The sequence below is a fragment of the Zalophus californianus genome, chromosome 2 (genome assembly GCF_009762305.2).
Source record: "Zalophus californianus isolate mZalCal1 chromosome 2, mZalCal1.pri.v2, whole genome shotgun sequence".
Lineage (NCBI taxonomy): Eukaryota > Metazoa > Chordata > Mammalia > Carnivora > Otariidae > Zalophus > Zalophus californianus.
The window spans coordinates 106,972,281-106,982,200 of NC_045596.1; the positions used below are offsets into that span (position 1 = coordinate 106,972,281).

A 9,920-nucleotide genomic window follows, 5' to 3' on the forward strand; every position below is an offset into this window, starting at 1 on the left:
ATTTATTTTAGGGAGGGGGAGGAGGGACAGAGGGGAGAGAGAAGGAGAGAATTTCAAGCAGACTCCACACTAAGTATGGAGCCCAAGGAGGGGCTCAATCTCATGACCCTGAGATCATGACCTGAGCCGAAACCAAGAGTTGGACACTTAACTGATTGAGCCACCCAGGTGCCCCAACATTATTTGTTCTTCCAGTACATGAACATGGAATGTCTTTCCATCATCTTTAATTTCCTTCATCAGTGTTTCATAGTTTTCAGAGTATAGGTCTTTCACCTCTTTGCTTAGGTTTATTTCTAGATATCTTCTTATTTTTGTGCAATTGCAAAAGGGATTGTTTTCTTATTTTCTCTTTCTGCTGCTTCGTTGTTAGTGTATAGAAATGCAACAGATTTCTGTACATTGATTTTGCATACTGTGACTTTACTGAATTCGTTTTTTTTAGTTCCAGTATTTTTTTTTTTTTTGGTAGAATCTTTTGGGGTTTCTATATAGAGTGTTACATCATCTGCAAATAGTGAGTTTTACTTCTTCCTTGCTGATTTGGATGATTTTATTTCTTTCTGTTGTCTGATTGCTGTGGCTAGGACTTCTAGGACTATGTTGAATTAAAGTGGGAAGAGTGGACATCCTTGACCTTAGGGGAAAGCCTCTCAGTTTTTCCCCTTTGAGGATGATATTAGCTGTGGGTTTTTTGTATATGGCCTTTATTATATTGAGTTATGTTCCCTCTAAACCTACTTTGTTGAGGGTTTTTATCATGAATGGATGTTATACTTTGTTAAATGCATTTTTTACATCTATTGAAAAGATCATGTTTCTTATCCTTTCTCTTATTGATGTGATGTATCACATTGATTCATTTCTGAATATTGAAACATGCCTGCAACCAGCAATAATTCCCACTTGATCATGGTGAATGATTATTTTCAATGTCTTGTTAGATTTGGTTTGCTAGAATTTTGTTGAGGATTTTTGAATCTATGTTCATCAGAGACATTGGCCTGTAGTTCTCTTTTTCAGTGGAGTCCTATCTGGTTTTGGTATGAGGGTAATGCTAGCCTTATAGAATGAATTTGGAAATTTTCCTTCCTCTTCTATTTTTTGGAATAATTTGAGAAGAATAGGCACCTTCTTTAAATGTTTGGTAGAATTTGCCTGTGAAGCCATCTGGTCCTGGACTTTTGTTTCTTGGGAGGTTTTGATTACTGATTAAATTTCTGTGCTGGTAATCAGTCTGGTCAAATTTTCTATTTCTTCCTGTTTCAGTTTTGGTAGATTGTATGTTTCTAGGAATTTATCTATTTCTTCTATTTGTCCAATTTGTTGGCATATAGTTTTTCATAATATTCTCTTACATTTATGTGTATTTCTGTGGTGTTTATTGTTATTTTTCCTCTTTCATTTATGATTTTATTTACTTGAGTCATTTTTTTTTCTACTTGATAAGTCTGGCAAGAGATTTAGCAATTTTATTGTTTTTTTTTTTTCCCAAAGAACTAGCTCCTGGTTTCATTGATCTGTTCTATTGGGGTTTTTTAGCCTCTATATCATTTCTTTCTGCTCTAATCTTTACTATTTCTTTCCTTCTGTTGGCTTTAGGTTTTGTTTGCTGTTCTTTTTCTAGCTCCTTTAGGTGAAGGTTAGGTTGTTTATTTGAGATTTTTGTTGCTTCTTGAAGTAGGTCTGTATTGCTCTAAACTTCCCTCTTAGAACTGCATTTACTGTATCCCAAAGGTCTTGAACCATTCTGTTTTCATTTTCATTTGTTTCCATGTAATTTTTTATTTCTACTTTATTTCCTGGTTGACCCATTCATTGTTTAGTAGCATGTTATTTAACTTCCATGTATTTGTGGTCTTTCCAGATTTTGTTCTTGTTGTTGACTTCTAGTTTCACAGCATTGTGGTCAGAAAAGATCCATGATATGACTGCAATCTTTCTTAACTTGTTGAGGCTTGTTTTGAGGCCTAATATGTGATCTATTCTGGAGAATGTTCCATGTGCACTTGAAAAAAATGTGTATTCTGCTGTTTTGCGATGGAATGTACTGAATATATCTGTTAAATCCATCTTGTGCAGGGATGCCTGGGTGGCTCAGTTGGTTAAGCATCTGCCTTTAGCTCTGGTCATAATCCCAGGGTCCTGGAATTGAGCCCCATGTTGGGCTCCTTGCTCAGCAGGGAGTCTGCTTCTCCCTCTCCCTTTGCCTGCCACTCCCAGTGCTTGTGCTCTCTCTCTGTCACATAAATAAATAAAATCTTTATTTTTTTATTTTATTTATTTATGTGACAGAAAGAGACACAGCGAGAGAGGGAACACAAGCAGGGGGAGTGGGAGAGGGAGAAGCAGGCTTCCTGCCGAGCAGGGAGCCCGATATGGGTGTCCCAATAAATAAAATCATTAAAAAAAAAATCCATCTGGTCCAGTGTGTCATTCAAAGCCATTGTTTCCTTGTTGATTTTCTATTTAGATAATCTGTTCATTGATGTAAGTGGGGTGTTAAAGTCCCTTACTTTTATTGCATTATTATTGATTAATTCCTTTATGTTTGTTATTAATTGTTTTATGTATTTGGGTACTGCCATGTTGGGTGCATAAATATTTACAATTGTTATATCTTCTTCTTGGATTGTCCCCTTTATTTTTATATAGTGTCCTTCTTTGTCTATTGTTACAATCTTTGTTTTAATGTCTATTTTGTCTGATATAAGTATTGCTACTCTGGCTTTCTTTTGATCTCTATTTGCATAATAAATATTTCTCCATCCTCTCAGTTTCAATCTGCAGATGTGTTAGGTCTAAAATGACTCTTTTGTAGGCAGCATATAGATCGGTTTGTTTTTTATCCATTCTGTCACCCTATGCCTTTTGATTGGAGTGTTTAGTCCATTTACATTCAAAGCAGTTATTGATAGATATGTACTTATTGCCATTTTAATTCTTGTTTTGTGGTTGTTTCTGAAGATTTTCTCTGATTCTTTCTTGTGTTTCTTTAATGGTTTGCTGATTTTCTTTAGTGATATATTTGGATTTCTTTTTCTTTATTCTTTGCAAATTTATTGGTGGTTTTTTGATTTGTGGTAACCATCAGGTTTGTATATGACATCTGCATATAGCAGTCTATATTAAGTTGAAGGTTGTTTAAGTTTGAACCTATTCTTTACTCCTCTCCTCCACACATTTTAGGTATAAGGGGTCATATTTTACATCTTTTTATTTTGTGAATTCCTTGACTGATTTTTTACAGAAATATTCATTTTACTGCTTTTGTGTTTCCTAACTTCACATTGTCATTTTTGGCCTCTCCTTTCCACTCAGAGAGTCCCCTTTAATATTTCTTCAGAGCTGGGTTAGTGGTCATGAACTCCTTTAGTTTTTGTTTGTCTAGGAAACTCTTTATCTGTCCTATTCTCAGTGATAGCCTTGCTATATAGAGTATTCTTTGCTGCAGGATTTTCCCACTTAGCACTTTGAATGTATCATGTCACTCCTTTCTGGCTTGGAAAATTTCTGCTGAAAATCTGCCGATAACTTTTGGACTTTCCTTTGTATGTGACTGTCTGGTTTTGTCTTGTTGCTTTTAATATTTTTTATTATATTTTGCCATTTTAATTACAATATGTCTTGGTATGGATCTGATTTTGTTGATTTTGTTGGGGGTTTTCTGTGCTTCCTGAATCTGGATATCTGTCTCCTTTCCTAGATTAGGGAAGTTTTCAGGTATTCTTTCTTTCTTTTTTTTTTTTTAAGTTTTTACTTATTTATTTGAGAAAGAGAGGGAGAGAGAGAGAGTGCACGAGCAGGAGGGGGGAGGCAGAGGGAGAGGGAGAAGCCAAGGGGCTTGATCCAGGACCCTGAGATCATGACCTGAGCTGAAGGCAGATGCTTAACCAACTGAGACACCCAGGCGTTCCCAGGTATTATTTCTTTAAATAAATTATCTGCCCCCTTTTCTCTCTTCTTCTGGGACTCCTATTGTACGAATGTTATTATGTTTGCTGTAGTCACTGAGTTCCCTAAGTATATTCTCATTTTGCGTAATTCTTTTTTTCAGGTTGATTACTTTCCATTACTCTGTCTTCTAGGTCACTAATTCATTCCTCTGCTTCTTCCAACCTGCAGTTCATTCCAAGTGTGTTTGTCATTTTGTTTATTGAAACTTTTATCTCTGCTATGTTATTCCTTACCTCTGTGTTAATGGTCTCATTGATGTCCTCCACTTCTTTCTCAAGTCCAGTGAGTATCCTTATGACCATTGCTTTAAATTTCCCACCAGACATGTTACGTATATCTATTTCACTTAAATCTCTGGCTGTGGCCTTGTCCTGTTCATTCATCTGGGACAAATTCCCTTGTCTTCTCATTTAGTCTAAGTCTCTGTGCCTGTTTCTCTGTGTTAGGAAAGTCAGCTATGTCTCCTGTTCTTGAGGGTAATGGCTTTATAAAGAAGAGGTCCTATAGCACCCTGCAGTTTAGGGTCCCCTCTTCCCCAGGGCCTGGCACTTCCTGGGGTGTCTCCAATTTGTGTTGTGTGTGCTTTCCTGTTGTGTCCTGGTTGCTTTATTTTTCAGGATAGTCATCTGCAGAGGCTCTCTTTGCCTGTTGTCGGCAGTGTGTGATCCCTGGCCTGAAAGTGGTGCAATGTTGGTACGGGTTTGGACCAGTCTTCTGGGGGAGAGGAAACACTATGCTGGGACTGAGGTGAACATGACTGGAAAGGGTAGTTCCACTGAAGTGTGGGCCATGAGTCTTGGTGTAAGCAACTTAGGTAACAAGTGTGGGTGTTGTGCTGGTTCCCATGTGACTCTGTGCTAATGCTGAGAGGCCAATGGGGGTGGTGTGCATGGGGGAGGTGTGTGTGTGTGTGTGTGTGTGTGTGTGTGTGTGTGAAATGGTACCTGCCAGTTCCTTTGTTTCTGGAGGGGTTTCTCCATAAATGCTGCCTCTCTGGGACATGCTCTGAGATGAACAACTAACCTCTCACTGTGTGCCGCAGGAGCTCTTCAGATCTCTGTTTCCATACTGTAAGTCTGCAGGCTGTTTGCCCTGCCTCTTCTCCAAAAGCAGCCCCAATGTCCTCTGAGCTATCCCAGAGCCAAGCACACTGACCTTTAAGACTCCAGGCTTTAAACCCCACTCGTTGAAAGAACTCACAAAATTCAGGTCCTTTTGCTTTCCAAGCCAATTGCTATGGGGATTTGTTTTCCCTGTGCATTCCCCTGTGTGAGAGTCTGTCTCTCACCCTTCTCTGTGACTGTAGCTCCTTCCCCACCACAGTGAGCACAATCTGTTTGTCTCCCAAGTCATGTCTGCACACTTACTTCCTTCAATGTGGCTTCTACTCAAACTTTCATTGTGGAGTTTGTTTTGCCCATCTTCAGATTGATTTCTGGGGTATTTTGGATGATATGATAGTTATAGTTGTATTCGTGGGACTAGGCAAGCCTAGCCTCCTCCTATTCTGCCACCATCTTTCCCTCTGTTGGTACAAAATTCTTTTGATGTATGTGTATGCATTCATGCCTGTTTTTCCTATTTAATATTATAAATATTCTGGAAATTATTTTCTGACCCATTAACTTTTTAAGCTTAATTTTTTAAACTTTTAAATAGATAATTTACATAATCCAAATTTTTAACAATTTAAAAGTGTATACAGTAAGCAATCTTTCTCCCTCTCTGTTCCCATTCCAACCCACCCATTCCCACTTCTGCAAACAACCAATGTTATAGGATTTTGTGTATCCTTTCAGAGATATTTTAAAATATATACAAGAAAAGCAATGTATAGATAAACTTTTTCATACATGTGATAGTCTATTGTGCACACTTTTTACGATGTTATTTTTAGGCAACAATAAATCCTGATATCTTCTAACACTTTCTCTACCTGGGTGCTCTCTATCCTCTCTCTTCCCACGCTCCCATTTCTCACCCTTGATATGCATTTGCTCTGCACTTTTGTATGCTGGAATTACATTAGTCCATTCACTAACTAGTTTAGTTCTTATTGTGCTAAATCTTGTATGTGTTTATCCACTCAATGTTGCCCATTTAAATGTAAGCCTCCAACTGATGCAACATATGCACTTATGTCTTTTTTGGGTACAAAATCTAGCATAGCACCAAGAATAATTGTGAGTTTATATAGAATACTCATGGAAGAAATTGAGGAAGTCACAAAGAAATGGAAAAATGTTCCATGTTCATGGATTGGAAGAACAAATATTGTGAAAATGTCTATGCTACCTAGAGTAATCTACATATTTAATGCAATCCCTATCAAAATACCATCCACTTTTTTCAAAGAAATGGAACAAATAATCCCAAAATTCGTATGGAACCAGAAAAGACCCCGAATAGCCAGAATGTTGAAAAAGAAAAGCAAAGCCAGTGGCATCCCAATTCTGGACTTCAAGCTCTATTACAAAGCTGCAATCATCAAGACAGTATGGTACTGGCACAAAAACAGACACATAGATATGGAACAGAATAGAGAGCCCAGAAATGGACCCTCAACTCTATGGTCAACTAATCTTTGACAGAGCAGGAAAGAATGTCCAATGGAAAAAAGGCAGTCTCTTCAACAAATGGTGTTGGGAAAATTGGACAGCCACATGCAGAAGAATGAAACTAGCTAGACCATTTCCTTATACCACACACAAAAATAGACTCAAAATGGATGAAAGACCTAAATGTGAGACAGGAATCCATCAAAATCCTTGAGGAGAACACAGGCTGCAACCTCTTCGACCTCAGCCACAGCAACTTCTTCCTAAACACAGCGCCAAAGGCAAGGGAAGCAAGGGCCAAAATGAACATTGGGATTTCATCAAGATAAAAAGCTTTTGCACAGCAAAGGAAACAGTCGACAAAACCAAAAGACAACCTACAGAATGTGAGAAGATATTTGCAAATGACATATCAGATAAAGGGCTAGTATCCAAAATCTATAAAGAACTTATTAAACTCAACACCCAAAGAACAAATAATCCAATCAAGAAATGGGCAGAAGACATGAACAGACATTTCTGGAAAGAGAACATCCAAATGGCCAACAGACACATGAAAAAGTGTTCAACATCACTCAGCATCAGGGAAATCCAAATCAAAACCTCAATGAGATACCACGTCACACCAGTCAGAATGGCTAAAATTAACAAGTCAGGAAACGACAGATATTGGCAAGGAGGCAGAGAAAGGGGAACCTTCTTACACTGTTGGTGGGAATGCAAGCTTGTGCAGTCATTCTGGAAAACAGTATGGAGGTTCCTTAAAAGGTTGAAAATAGAGCTACCCTACAACCCAGCAATTGTACTACTGGGTATTTACCACAAAGATAAAAATATAGTGATCCGAAGGGGTACGGGCACCCCAATGTTTATAGCAGCAACGTCCACAGTAGCCAAACTATGGAAAGAGCCAAGGTGTCCATCAACAGATGAATGGATAAAGAAGATGTGGTATAGGGGTGATGGTGCCCACGGGTCAGAAGCCTAGAGGAGGCAGCAAAGTGGTGGCACCTGAGGAGCAGGATCTAACCCAGGAGCAGACAGAGAAGCTGCTGCAGTTTCAGGATCTGACTGGCATAGAATCTATGGATCAATGTCGCCATACCTTGGAACAGCATAACTGGAACATAGAGGCTGCTGTAAAGGACCAATTGCATGAGCAAGAAGGTGTACCAAGTGTTTTCAACCCACCTCCATCCCGACCCCTGCAAGTTAGTACAGCTGACCACAGGATCTACAGTTATATTGTCTAGAGACCACAACCAAGGGGGCTGCTTGGATGGGGTTATTACTTGAAAATGCTTCCATTCCGGTTTACCTATTACACATTACTTGATATATTTAGGTTTGCTCTTCGTTTTATACGGCCTGACCCTCGCAGCCGGGTCACTGACCCCATTGGGGACATTGTTTCATTTATGCACTCTTTTGAAGAGAAATACGGGAGGGCACACCCTGTCTTCTACCAGGGAACGTACAGCCAGGCACTTAATGATGCCAAGCGGGAGCTTCACTTCCTTTTGGTTTATCTGCATGGAGATGATCACCAGGACTCTGATGAGTTCTGTCGCAACACACACTGTGCACCTGAAGTTATTTCCCTAATAAACACTAGGATGCTCTTCTGGACATGCTCCACAAATAAACCTGAGGGATATAGGGTCTCACAGGCTTTACGAGAGAACACCAACCCATTCCTGGCCATGATTATGCTGAAGGATAGGAGAATGTGGTGGGACGGCTAGAAGGCCTCATTCAACCCGATGACCTCATTAACCAGCTGACATTTATCATGGATGCAAACCAGACTTACCTGGTGTCAGAACGCCTTGAAAGGGAAGAACGAAACCAGACCCAGGTGTTGAGACAATAGCAGGAGGAGACCTATCTGGCCTCTGTCAGGGCTGACCAGGAGAAAGAAGGGAAGAAAAGAGAGGAGCGGGAGCGGAAGCAGCGGAAGGAGGAGGAGGTGCAACAGCAGAAGTTGACAGAAGAGAGACGGCGGCGGAATTTACAAGAGGAAAGGGAAAGGAAGTTGGAGAGCCCGCCCCCGGAGCCTTCCCTTGATGACCCTGAAAGTGTCAAGATCATTTTCAAATTACCCAATGATTCTCGAGTAGAGAAACGATTCCACTTTTCACAGTCTCTAACAGTAATCCACGACTTCTTATTTTCCTTGAAAGAAAGACCAGAAAAGTTTCAGATTGAAGCCAACTTTCCCCGGCAGGTGCTGCCCTGCATCCCTTCAGAGGAGTGGCCCAACCCCCCCCCCCCCACCACCACGCTGCAGGAAGCAGGACTCAGCCACACAGAAGTTTTCTTTGTTCAGGACCTAACAGATGAATGACATTGTTTCTTCCTCTCCCCTCCTACCTTAATCCTTAAAGGAAATGGAAAAACAAAAACAAAAAAAACAAGAGAGAGAAATTCATATTATTATTATTATACAGTATTTTTTTAAAAAGACTGCTGCATCCTAAGGAAGGATCAGAAACCATGCTGCCTAAAAGAGTCACCACCTGTGTGTGTGCGCGTGAGGTCAGCAATGGACGTTTCCGCTGGCGAGCCCACCCTCCCCTACTGTCCCTGCACTACGCACCTACCAGCGAAAGGAGACTCTTCACCTCCAAGCCAGTCATTGTCCCTACTGGGGAAGGGGACAGTCCCACTAGGTCTCATTTGTTCTTGCTTTTATGGAAAATAAAAGTGAAAAAACCTCCATTATCCAGCTACTGCAGCATCTCCTGAAGACTTGCTTCTGCCACCACCCGATAAGAGAGGGAAGAGAAGGCACAGAACAGAGATGTTCCTTGAACTTCCCACAGTTTATAAATAACTTCTAAATGTTTTCTGTTGCTTTATAATGACCAAAGGAATGAGGCTGACATAGGTGTTTTTTTTTTCTTAACTTTATTTGATAAGAGCTAATTCTTAAGCCCATGAGTTCATGCCCTGGGTTCCTTAGCCCACAAGAGTGTAATAAAGGTGCCCTGGGCTGGTTTGTGCTTAAAAAAAAAAAAAGATGTGGTATATACACACACACACACACACACACACACACACACACACACACACACACACAGGAATATTATGCAGCCATCAAAAAAACCACGAACTCTTGCCATTTCCAATGATGTGGATGGAACTAGAAGGTATTATGCTAAGCGAAATAAGTCAATCAGAGAGAGACAAGCATCATATGATCTTACTGATATGAGGAATTTGAGAAACAAGACAGAGGATCATAGGGGAAGGGAGGGAAAAATGAAACAAGATGAAACCAGAGAGGGAGACAAACCATAAGAGACTCTTAATCTCAGGAAACAAACTGAGGGTTGCTGGAGTGGTGGGGGGTGGGAGGGATGGGGTGGCTGGGTGATGGACTTTGGGGAGGGTATGTGCTAT

The 9,920-nt window shown here is 40.2% G+C and overlaps 1 pseudogene; it reads left to right on the forward strand.

Moving 5' to 3' along the window:
* The first annotated feature begins 7,477 nt into the window (after positions 1–7,477).
* Positions 7,478–8,862, forward strand: LOC113925497 (annotated as a pseudogene).
* Positions 8,863–9,920: the final 1,058 nt, after the last annotated feature.